General features: G+C 35.3%; 1 protein-coding gene across 24 annotated transcripts in view; it reads right to left on the reverse strand.

The window, feature by feature from the left end:
- ZBTB20 (zinc finger and BTB domain containing 20) overlaps positions 1-12,366 on the reverse strand; it is a 1,063,249-nt gene that overhangs the window by 602,588 nt on the left and 448,295 nt on the right. For all 24 annotated transcript variants that reach the window (XM_056797120.1, XM_056797129.1, XM_056797131.1 and 21 more), the window contains one exon: positions 9,301-9,376. The gene's annotated coding sequence lies outside the window, so the exon portion shown is untranslated. The remainder of the gene's footprint in view (positions 1-9,300; positions 9,377-12,366) is intronic.

The raw sequence follows: 12,366 nt of genomic DNA on the forward strand, positions 1-12,366 counted from the left end.
TAGACATTCCATCAAATCAAATGCTTTTTTATGTTAAACAAACTATAAACACATTTTGTATTCTCTGAACTTTTTATACAACTGAGTAGATTACAGAAGCAAAATAAAATTAATTTACTATTTACAAAAGACTGCCTAGTCTTTTCTCATTATTCAAGGAGTGAAATGTATATGTACAAATTATTCTCATACACATTTTCCAGAAAGGATATGGTAGTAAACCTATGGCACATGTACCAGAGGGTGCACTCAGAGCCCTCTCCATGGGCATGCACACTGTTGCCCCAGCACAAAATGCACCACAGTTCAATCCTAGAAAGCTGGGGGACTTGGGGCCAGGCAGCTCCCCATGTACTCTCTATGGATGCCTGAGGACAAGGTTTGTCATCAATGCTCTATAGGATGATATTTAATGGTATTTCCTTAGTTACATTTTTGAAAATAATGATGATTTTGACTTTTCCCAAGCATTTGGAAATCACTGATCTTTTAAATAGTTTGAATATTGATCCTGCATATCAAAATTATGTCATATCTAGCACAGAGATCTTCTGTCCAGAGAAGTATTCCAAAATTTCAGTATGAGCTCTCCGCATTCCAAAACGTCAGGTTTAATGTACACTGACAGTTGGTAACCACTCAAAACCATGGCTCTTGAGCCCCCACCAATGCATTTACTTTGAATATTGGCCTAAAGATACAATTCAAAGCAAAAGTATTTAATAAAATAAAATAACTTTAAATGGAGCAATAAAAAATTTCCTTTAAAAACTTAGGAAACACATTCCCACAAATAATACATATAATCGGCATGTACATATAAATATACATATGTATTTACATACATGTGTATATAAAGGTATGTGGTATATATGTATATCAACATATATGTACATATATGTAAATGTATGCTTATCAATATGTCAAATGACCAGAGTATACCTATAAAGGGCATAAGTACTGAATGGCCTCTTTTGGCCACGGTCCCCATTTGGAAAAGCTGCTTGTTTTTTTTGACACTGTAGGGCCATTGATGTATTCTGGTGAAGATATCATACTTTCCCTGCCAGAATCAGCTTGATACCACTCTACTGGCTATATAGCCTCCAACAAATATCACTCCACTCGATATAAAGTCTATACTGGATGCAGTTACACTGAACAAACTATCGTTCATGGTCATGGTTCCACCGGACACATAGTGCTTGTTGGAACCTGCCAAGACTCCACAAAGTATGAGCATGTAGAGCTTCTCTTGTGTATATTGAGTTTGATGTGCCAATGGGATATTCAAGTGAAGATGTTCAAGAGTCAACTGGAGATACTGAAAAAAAGATTAGGGCTGACGTGTATGGATGTGCTTATTATTAATAAATGCTTCCTGGATCGAATTAGTCTGAAATAATCATTGTAGAAATGATTACCGAACTTATGCAAGACAATGTAATCACCAAAGCCATTAGGTGAACTCATACTTAGGGGGTCAGAAATGAAGAGAATACAAGATCATTTTATTTATTGTTTGTTGCTTACAAAATAGCATTTGACTTAGAAGAGCAAAATACAGATTTAAAGGCTCTTCTCCAACAAGGCATTTCTCAGGCTTCTGTGTATACACGATTCCTTGAGAGAATGCAACCACAGAGACAACTTTGTTCTACAATCCTCTGAGTATCAATATTAAGTGAGGCATAAAACAGGGAAACATATGCTCAGGAAAGGTGTTTGCCAGTGTCATGGAGGATAATCCTGCATTAAGTCCAAATAGAACACGGATTTCTTATAGATTGCATGGTTCTCCAGATGCTCCTGTTTATGGAAAACATTGTCTTGACTGCACTGAATCCAGGAACACTACAGGGCCTCTTCATTGAAATCCAGGGTCCCTCAAAAGAGAGAAACCTACTAATTCTATATGCTGATGAAAAATACATTCTGTCCAGAGTATGATATATCTTAGATAGGCACTACAGATGGATAGTGAACTGGGCCCAGAATTGAACAGGAGGAAGAGAGACGGCTGGATCACATTTTGGAAACTGCCCAACTATTCCAATGATCCCAAGCTGCTCCTCAATGCATAAGTCTATTTGTTTAATAGCAATAATCATGAGGTGATTGGATATAGGGCTGCAAATCATGAAATGTCATAATCTCTGAGGAATCAAATTTTCATTTTTTACGAAGGGCCTGGAAAGATCATTGGGGTAACTTGGATAAAGGATTTTGTCCAACTCTTGGGCACAAGCAAAATTATATAAAAAGCACAATTAAGTGATCCTTAAAGGAGGCAGGACAATCATATAAGAACAAGTTGGCACATAGTAAGTATTTAATAAATGTTTGCTGACTGATTGATTAACTGAATTAAGGCCCAAGTATTGCTCCAGGATCCATAAAATATTAAAAGAAATTGAATGCTGTTTTATTTATAAACTAAGATATTTAAGAATAAAATTGAATCATTCTATACTAATAATACGTTTCATGAACTTGGATATATACACACACTTTTTAAAGGCTGACCTAAGTAAAGTCAAATGCTATTACCTACATGATATGGTTAGAACCAGGGGTATGATTATTAGGATTGTGGGATTATCAGCAAGGAACATTAAATATTAAAAAGAGTTATATGTCATGGGTCAAACATGAATCAGAAGGAAAAATTTCATAGGTGTAACTGATTTTATCAACCTAATTTTCTACTACATGTGATCAATGACTGGTGGTAGAAAGAGGGTTCTGCTTGTTTATAGCCAAAGTGTTATATTACAATAGTTTATTAGGGTCTTTCTTCGAATGTCAAAAGCGGGATGTCATATCTTTTTCTTCAGAAGTCTGACAAAGGCTAGTTTAACCACAATATTTCATCAAGCAAGGAACTAAAGCATGAAGAAGATTAAAAAAAAAAACCTAACTAATAATGTCATACAATAAAGTAGGGTTAGAATAGGAAATACCTTGGTCCTGATGGGTTCTACTTTAGAGAATCACAGGATTTTAGAACTAGTGAGTTTCTGGGAAATAACCCACTGTTAGGGCCTTGAATTGTGCAAATAATGCATTGAATCCTCATAGAGTGGTTGCATTACTTGAAATTTCACTACGTATTTCCAACAGACTGTAACCAATTACCATGTTTTGCATAAATACAACTTCAAATAGTGAAAGTTAAATACATACAACCATTTCACAGGATTCGTTATTCATTCCCATCAGGACCTAGCTGTAGTTTGAACCCCTTGATTTTAAAGATGAAGAAACTGAGACCTATTTAGTTCAAATGAAGTATGCGAAGACTCAATTCAAATCTTACCATCTATTGGAAACCTTTTCTATTCTCCAATGGTGCTAGTTCCTCTCTTCTCTCTGACTTTACCTTCCATCTTCTCTGTTCTATAAATACATGTATATACATGTTACTAACATGTTATCTTCCCCATAGGAAAGTGAACTCTTTGATGGTAAACAAAACTTTCCCTTTCTAATGTATCACACGTTCTTAGCACAATTCCTGGCACATACTATAAACTTAATGCTGCATATTAGCTGACTTCTATTTCTTCTAAGGAGCTAGGAACATTGGGCAAAGCACTGAACTTGGAGTCAGGAAGCCATAAATTTAAATCTTATTTCTGACAGTGACACTAGTCATTTGTCCCTGGACAAGTTACCTTAACTGCTTTAAACCCTACTTTCCTCATCTATAAAATAGAGACTGTTGTATCCGATAAAATAATATTTGTAAATAGCTTTGAAAACTTTAAAGGGTAATATGACTGTTATATTATTATCTATCAATTTTCTTTAGCTATAGGAAAATTTGAGAACTAATTACCCCTCTCCAATGCACATTAACAAGATATAGGGATAGGCAACTGATAAACACAAAATAATTTCTTATTTTTAACATTTTAAATAAGTCCTAGTGAGATTCATTTTTTTGCCTAATAATTGTTCTTATTCTACCTGAGTGTCCTATAGTAGCAATGGTAAGGCTTTGACAACTGGAACAAAAAGGTATTTGTTTTTAGTGTGTTCTTATATGCAGTTGGGCAGAAGTTTCTTCAGCCCACTATTTCCCAGGAGATACAACTCCACATAAACTTTCATTGAAGTAAAGTTCAAATATTATGTTTAACTTTTTTAAACTTTCAATTTAATTAATTTGATTGTAATTCTGCTAACAAATCCAAATAGCTACTCTCTGTTTATGGAGTTCAAATGTAATAGGCCATACTCCAAAAGAAGTCTGGTGATCTTTCGACACAGAAATTCTTTCAAAGAATTATTAGTGGTTACTAATGATTGATTATCATGATGATTCATTTCTAACATGTTTTACACTAGAGATGCAAAGACAGACAAAAGATAATCCCGGCTCTTCAGAACACATGAAAGTGACTACGTACAAATGATATATGTAGGAAAAATGGGAATAATAGAGGGAAAGCATGAGGACTAAGGGATATTGGGAATGACGTCTTACAAAAGGTACAATAGTTAACAGAAACAATCTGCTTGGGAGAAAAGAAAGAACCACGTCCTATTTTAAACAATAAATACTATAACCAAAATATAAAACATCCATTAACCAACCAACGGAATCATAACAATTATTAACTTAAAAGGAAATAAAATTCATATGATCTTTTCTTGGAAGATTGTCAGAGATCTACTTTAGCTTATGCAGAGGAAAAGTATGTTCTTAAGGGTCAGACCTTGCCAGGCTTCAAAACACACCAATCCAAATACATTTCTGAAATAATATTTTCTTTATAAGGTATTAACACAAAGCTATGGACCTTTTGAATATATGCACTATTTTTACTTTGCAATTTTTTCTGACAATTAATCTTATCTAAAATAACAGCCATAAATAGATATATAGATATAGATATAGATATAGATATAGATATAGATATAGATGTAGATGTAGATGTAGATGTAGATATAGACATAGATATAGACATACATATAAACACACACATATATTTGCTCAAATACTACATGTGCGAAAGACCCTGTATATGTATGATGTATACATTCAAGTATGGGCTTTATATTTATATAAAAATATATGTTTATATAAAAAAAGTTTATATTTAACTGCAATTATCTGGACTTTGAAGAGATCCTATATTGCCAATTCCCCAAATAAATCTTAGACAAACTTAAGTTTAACTTTTCCCTATGCTCACAGAATATTAAGATTTAGGCTACTGTAGGAGAAATCAATCACTGTAAGTATAGGTGCAATGTTTCACAAATGCTGAAATCCAGACGTCCCTTGGACCTCATACTTCAATGTTAACCCTTTCTGATACCTTTAAATACAATCTGTATATGTGGTTAAATAAAAAGATAAAAACAACAAAAGTTTTAACACTAAAATTAAGCAATTAGATCTCACAGTCCTCTATACTGAATGTACTTGCCTCTCCATAAAGAACAATGTAATCATGCAATGTATTCCTACTCATTCATCGGGCCTAATGCACCCTGTAACTTCTAGTCATAACTAAAGGTGAATTCTATATTAGTGCTACCAGGATAATGTGAATCATGACAAAGTGAAGTAGACATGATTTAAAAAAACAAAACCCCTACCTTCTGTCTTAGGATCATTACTGTGTATTGGATCCAAGGCAGGGGAGCCTGGCAATGGGGGCTAAATGACTTGCCCAAGAACATACCACTAGGAAGTATCTGAGGCCACATTTGAATTCAGAACCTCCCGTCCTAGGTCTGGCTCTCAATCCATTAAGCTACCCAGTTGATGACTCTTAAGAGCTGGCAACGTTGTTACATAATTTTTAGTCATGGTCTTTGCCTCTAACCCAAGAGGCTACCATTCTCTCAAGATGGCAGGCTTGGCTTGGCACAGAACGTGGGTTCTTATCCTACCTCTAACACTTCTTGCCTGTGTGCCCTTGAGCACAAGTCATTCAACCATCCTGGGCCTCAGTTTCTTCATCTGTCCAAAGAAGGTGCTAAATTATAGTCTCTGAGGACTCTTCTAGGTCCAAATTAATGCTCCCTTGGGGTAGAAGATTCTTCTTCATTTGCTACAGCCCCAGAAACAGCTCTGATTATCTCTGCTTCTTTCTCTATCTTTCCTGCATATAAAAGATGTTGTGGCTTTCCAGGGCACATACAGACACACACTTTTTATTACTTTACATACAAACACTCATACCACAACTATTGCCACAATGACTCAACCCCCAACTTCCTGCATGTAGTGACTGAAACTTATTCAAAAGGGAAAAAATAATGGAAAATGAATTTGGTGGAGAAAGTAACATCTTAAGATTAAAATAGCACCATCATTCCCTAATGAGAATACTTAGATGACTAAATGGCAAAAGTCACTGAAGGCAAACCCAAAGAAATGGGTAGGTGAGTAATTTGATTTGAAATATTAAAGCTTCTTCAAACTTTTTTCCCCAAAGCTCAGGAAAAAGTATTCTATGATGGAAATGATCCCTGGCAACAGTGACATCCTGACACCATGCATGATGCCCACATTTTGGAAGCCTGAATTCTCTGTCACATTGGCTCTCTTCTGCTAACTGGTTTCATTATGCCTGTAAGCCCAATTAAACTAGTGAAATTGCTAATGGTCTTCTGTCCATTTCATACATCATTGACAAGGGTAATCAGTCAACAAAATAAATTTGCCTCTATGTAATATGTAGGCCCAATGAATGTACAATGGCATAATGGATGGATGGGGGTTGGAGTGAACACCTATGAAATCCCAATTATAAAAACAATCTTTTGCATATGATCAGCTGAACATTCACCTACATTTTGTTTTAGCATCTAAAATTTAGAAGGCCTCAAAGAAATAAGCAATTTGGACAACTTAAATCAGGCATCAAGAAAGATCTAACTCTTAAGCTCCACGGTCATTTTTACAGCTATGGCACAGAGCAGTTTAGGACAAACGACTTTCATGAAATTGCTCATCTTTAAAATAGAAATGTGTCTGCCAAATTCTTTGAGGTTCTCAGATCTTTTTGTGTTACATTAAAACATATGATCTCAGTTTTGCTCCAAAGGCAGTTTTATGACAATTTTAATTTGGATAAATGAGAGGTCCTCAATTTAAAAGGTGGGGTGGGAGGAGTGAGGGTGGCATGGTGAGGGCGCTCATTAGAAATAAAATAATAGGAGCTGAACTCAGTGTCTGGCACATAGTAGGCTTTAATAAACGTTTACTTATTGCTTGAATAGAAGATTTGGAGCTACAATGGGAGCTAAAAAGCAAGGACACTAAGCCTAAGAGAGGTCCAGCTGTTCTGATTTCCAAGGAAAGTCTTTTCATTTGTATAGAAACAGTTTTCACACACTGAAGTAAAATATTCCTTCCTCTCAACTCTATGCCCAGGGTTACCTCATTTTCCTGAAACTTCCCTTTGAGTGTGGCATTGCAAACAAACTCTGGTAGTTAATCCATGTCAGGTTTTCTTTTGATTGACGGGCTCTGAGGTATAGTGAGATACAGGGAAACTCTTGTTTAAGTTAGTTTTACTAAATACAAGTTCCATGTCAGAGATGCTTCAAGGCCTACTGCCAACAGTATTTGTGGGAATACTTAGTAAGCATGGGTGGAGAAGGACCGAGAATGGAAAGACTAGAGAAGAAAGACTGATTGGTTAATGTGTGCCGAATTTCATGAAGATCAAGTAGGTTTGGAGAGAACTCTTCATTGATAAATGTCTTTGTATTCTTCCAGATGCTGTCTTACAAAACCTACTTTCTACCTGGAATCCAAAGGTTCTGATCCTCAGGGTAAAGGGAATGGTGTAAGCTATCTTTACTTCAACCAAAAGTCATGGCGGTGGTGATCCATACTGCCCACATTCCATTTCCCACAGGAACTGACATTGGCTAGAATACAGACCACAGAAATGGTTAACCAATTCAGAGGTCCTTCAATGCATGTAATCAATACACAATATGAAGCTTCACATAATCCACTGGGCTGTCCAGTAATGCACGAACATGGTGAAACCAGTCAACATTGCAGAAATGGATTGAATCAGCTTTGTCGTTCTTTGCTAGAAGGGAACAAGACTCTCTCAAAGCCACTGTATGCTCTTCAGCTTTCACACACCAACAAAAAAAATCAGAAGTAACTAGAAACTATTGCAATGGATTGTCTCACCCTATAACTTCTCCCACCAATTACTACCACCACCACCACCTCTACTACTACCATGTAACTATAAACATTTTAACATTTCATACTAAAAAACAAAAATGCCACTTGAGAAAATTATAAGCTCTGGATTTCATTACCAAATTGTACATTATGATGTTGAATAAAAAAAAAAAAACAGATTGACTTTGAATTGTAGTATTTCACAATGTTTCAATGCAGAATTAAAATGCCTCCCCTCCACCACCAGCTATAAGCTTCTCTCTCTGTCTGTCTGTCTGTCTGTCTGTCTGTCTGTCTCTGTCTCTGTCTCTGTCTCTGTCTCTCTCTGTCTCTGTCTCTGTCTCTCTCTCTCTCTCTCTCTCTCTCTCTCTCTCTCTCTCTCTCTCTAACCTGGGCGTCTGAATCTTTTATACGCTAGGGTTCTATTCACTGCCTGTTATTCAGACATTGAAATCCCAAATGTTAATTGTTCTTCCAAGTACATTGACAAAACAGCAGATAAATAAGGGTAGGCCAGACTGTGGTAGACTCTGACATGCATTTATGGAACAATGGGGCTCTGAGAGACAGCCTTGTAGCTCACAGGAAGACATAAGATGTGCTATTTTGACTGCTTCATAGCAGAACGGGGAACACACGCACACAAGGGAATTATGCATCTTGCTTATTCTGTCCAAAGTCCTCAAGACAGCACAATTCTATTGTGATGTCATCAAGAACTTTCTGTTTCTTTCCATTTCCTCTTCAATAAAGGATAGCAATTTCTAATGACATCATAAAGGAAAAATGGATTCTACTTTGATGTCATCAGAAATCTGCTGCCATCTATTATCTTCATACCAAAACGTAGGAATCTTCAATGATGGAATGAAGAGCATGTCTGTGCTGAAGCATATAGTGTTCTTAATGCAATTCAAACCAGCCAACAGTAACGATTAAAATTTGGGTTTGATAAAAAAGATACGTTGAATTTTAGCCCAATAAACTTTTTTTTAAAAGAAAGGAAATAATTCAAACTTATACATCCAATCCAGGACACTCAGATGTTTACCTAAGTCTGGTTATTATTACTACTGCTTTTATCATTTAGGGGCTGGTGACAGATACATGGAGTTTTTACTTACAGGAATGCAGTAAAGCTCAATCTTTTTTGTTTTTAAGGTGCAGTGATTTCAGCCTCCAAATGTAACTTCAGGCAGTCTGAAAAGAAACAGGTTAAAATCTCTTTCAGTTATAATTGGTATTTCAGATTTAATTAAAAATTAAACTTTCATAATGTTTCACCATCCAAAGCAATGCATTATCAGTCAAGCGTAGCTTTTTTTTTTTTTTGAGGGGAAAAAAAAGAAACCCTCTTCCCAGAGTAGTTTTGTAATGAAAAGAAAAAAAATCTAAAGAAAAAAAAGAGGCAATTCTGAATACCAAAATATACCTTGGTATTAAAGACTTCATAACTATATGGCTGGAAAGTCTATCCTTCTGAATTTCAACAATATTATATCTTATGCTGCATTTTTAAGGAGGCAAAGATTCACATCCTAAAGAATATTAAGATGCTTTCAGACAAAAAAAAATGGAACTGTAAAAATCAGAAAGCAAAAACTGAAGTAAAATTATTATTTAAACTTTAAACAGGAAAAAAATTTACATTCAAACCACTGCAAAAGCAATCAATTGAGTTAATCTAAACTAACATTTAATGAGCCAAATGAAGCTTGGCAAAGTGTTGGTTAGGGTATCACATATCATGTTATTCATGTTATAAAATTTTATAATATACAGCTCCTGTTGGTTAGGGTTAAGACACTGAATGAACAGAGTGAGTTTCATAAATTAAACCAAAATACCCCCTCTAAATAATTTTAATTCCCTGCATTGATTTATCAAAATTAAAAAAAAATACCCTTTCAATTTTCAAATCAATAGCCTGGGTTTTAAATTTCCAAGTATAATATACACATATACTTCTGTCCTATAATTTATGTTTCTTAACTCTAATCTTTCTCTAGTCTTTCCAATTCAATAAAATAACAAGAAAATAAACATTCTAAATCAAATCATTAACACTTAGGGCTTCAAATGGACAACAGCAATTTGAAGGGGAAAGCATAATTTTCTATGTAAATTTTCAATGATCTTATTAGCTCTCCTTTATTTTTAAAAGCAGTAAATGTTTTGCAATATTGTTATATTTGTATTTTTGAAATATTACATATTATCTCTACATATTAGAATATTATCATATATCATTCATTTAAGGCAGCTAAATAAGTGAACATATTCATTACTCACTTATGGATTTTTCCCCTTAAATATATGTTTGTTGAGATGTTAGTGACTATATTACATACATAATATCTGTGTGTGCATACATACGTGTAATTTATATGGATAAGACAAACTTATAATGTTCCCCAAACCCTATGAATGGGGTTTATATTTTTCTGTGTGTGTGTCCCTATGTGAAGGCATTTAAATTATTGACAGTGACTTTAACTCAACTTTTCCCCCTGCTTCTCATGTGCCTGAATTAAACTAAAAATGTACCAGTGTATAGAAGACAGAAATTATGGAGGCGTCACCAGGGACAACTGAATGAGAGGAGGGGAGTGCACATATTTCCTTATAAGGCAACAAAACATTCATAAAAGAAACTGACAAAAATAACTCAAGCTCAGAAAATATATGGTATAACAATAATCCCCTGATAAATGATTCAGAAGCATAAAAATTATCTACCTCTAGATAAATTTGCATCACCAGCTGGCACTGTTCTGCTCACCAATTAAATATGGTGAGTGAATATGACCCACCAAACAGGGCAGAGAAGAAGAAAGGTTATGAACTTAGGCGACAGTTACATGCACAACTGGTTTGACTAAGGACGGAATTAGTTCCGTCCATCAGCCAATTGGTTTGAGTTCTTTTTTTAATGAACTAATCAAATAGTTTATTGAATTGCTCACTAATTCAGGTTAACTTATAAGACCACTTCTATGTGTAGCAGATACAGCGTATTTCCCCATTTTCTTCTCCTTTTGCTTAGCCTCTCATTGCTTCTTTATTTTCTTCTATTCTCATTTCTCTCTATTCTTTTCCTTTGTGCTCATTCTTTTTTACTTAGAGAAACAACTACAAAATTACATTCTTGAGGCCCTGGGAGAGGAGATTTGGTCACAACTACACATTCATTCTAAAGCTTCTGTTTTCCAATGCAAAGAAAACTAAGAGCAGCTGGGGAAGCAAATCATCCCCATCAACACCAGTAGTAGCTTTCTTTTGATCTGTAAATTGTACCTAATAAAATAAGGACCTTGGGGTGTTTACATTTGACCCTACCTCAAACAAGACCACAATAAGAATATAATAATAGGATTATTACTATAGCACTTGGGCAAAGGATTGAGCAAAACAGATGGATCTTATTCTGAGCCAGAACTCAAAAAACATAGTAGCCAACTCACTGTTGGCGACTACATATTTTGGCCCAGGGATGGGGCCTGGAAATGGGGCCAGTTGTTCTTTCATATGCATACAGTTCCCCTAATGGCTCCTTCAAGAGAAAATCACTAACTCTGCCTCAAAGTAGTTGGGTAGAGTGCCTTGAGTTGTTATATAGTTATAAGACTGGACATCTGAGAAATGGAGTATCCTAGAAGGAATAGGGTAAAATTATGGATGAGCCATTTCGATATTGGAATTTAATTTGAGACATTGGTGAATTCAATACGTTCCTCAAGAATTTCCCTCTGACATTTATTGACATTTGCATATTTAGGATGACTGATAAAATCCTTCTTAGTATTCCTTAAAAATGGCATTCCATCTCTCATCGTCATTTCTTCTTTGATGGCTATCTCCAATATATGGGAAAGGTTCCTTTCCCTCTATGTCCTAGAATACCTAGATTCCTTCCAACTCAGCTGAAGTACCACCTTCTATATACCTTTCTTCATCCCTCCGCCCCACCGAATTTATAGTACATTACTCCTCAAAAACACCGCCATGTATTTCTTTTATAAATGTACGTGTCTTCCTTGGAATGATTCTCTGAAGTTCTCTGAGGGCAAGGACTATTCTGATTTTGCTTTTGATCCTCAACACCTACATTATCACCTGGCACATAGTAGGTGCTTTATAAATGTTTGCCAATTGACAGATAATGGTTGTTTCTTAGCCTTGCAAATTTC

The sequence above is a fragment of the Monodelphis domestica genome, chromosome 4 (genome assembly GCF_027887165.1).
Source record: "Monodelphis domestica isolate mMonDom1 chromosome 4, mMonDom1.pri, whole genome shotgun sequence".
Taxonomy (NCBI): domain Eukaryota; kingdom Metazoa; phylum Chordata; class Mammalia; order Didelphimorphia; family Didelphidae; genus Monodelphis; species Monodelphis domestica.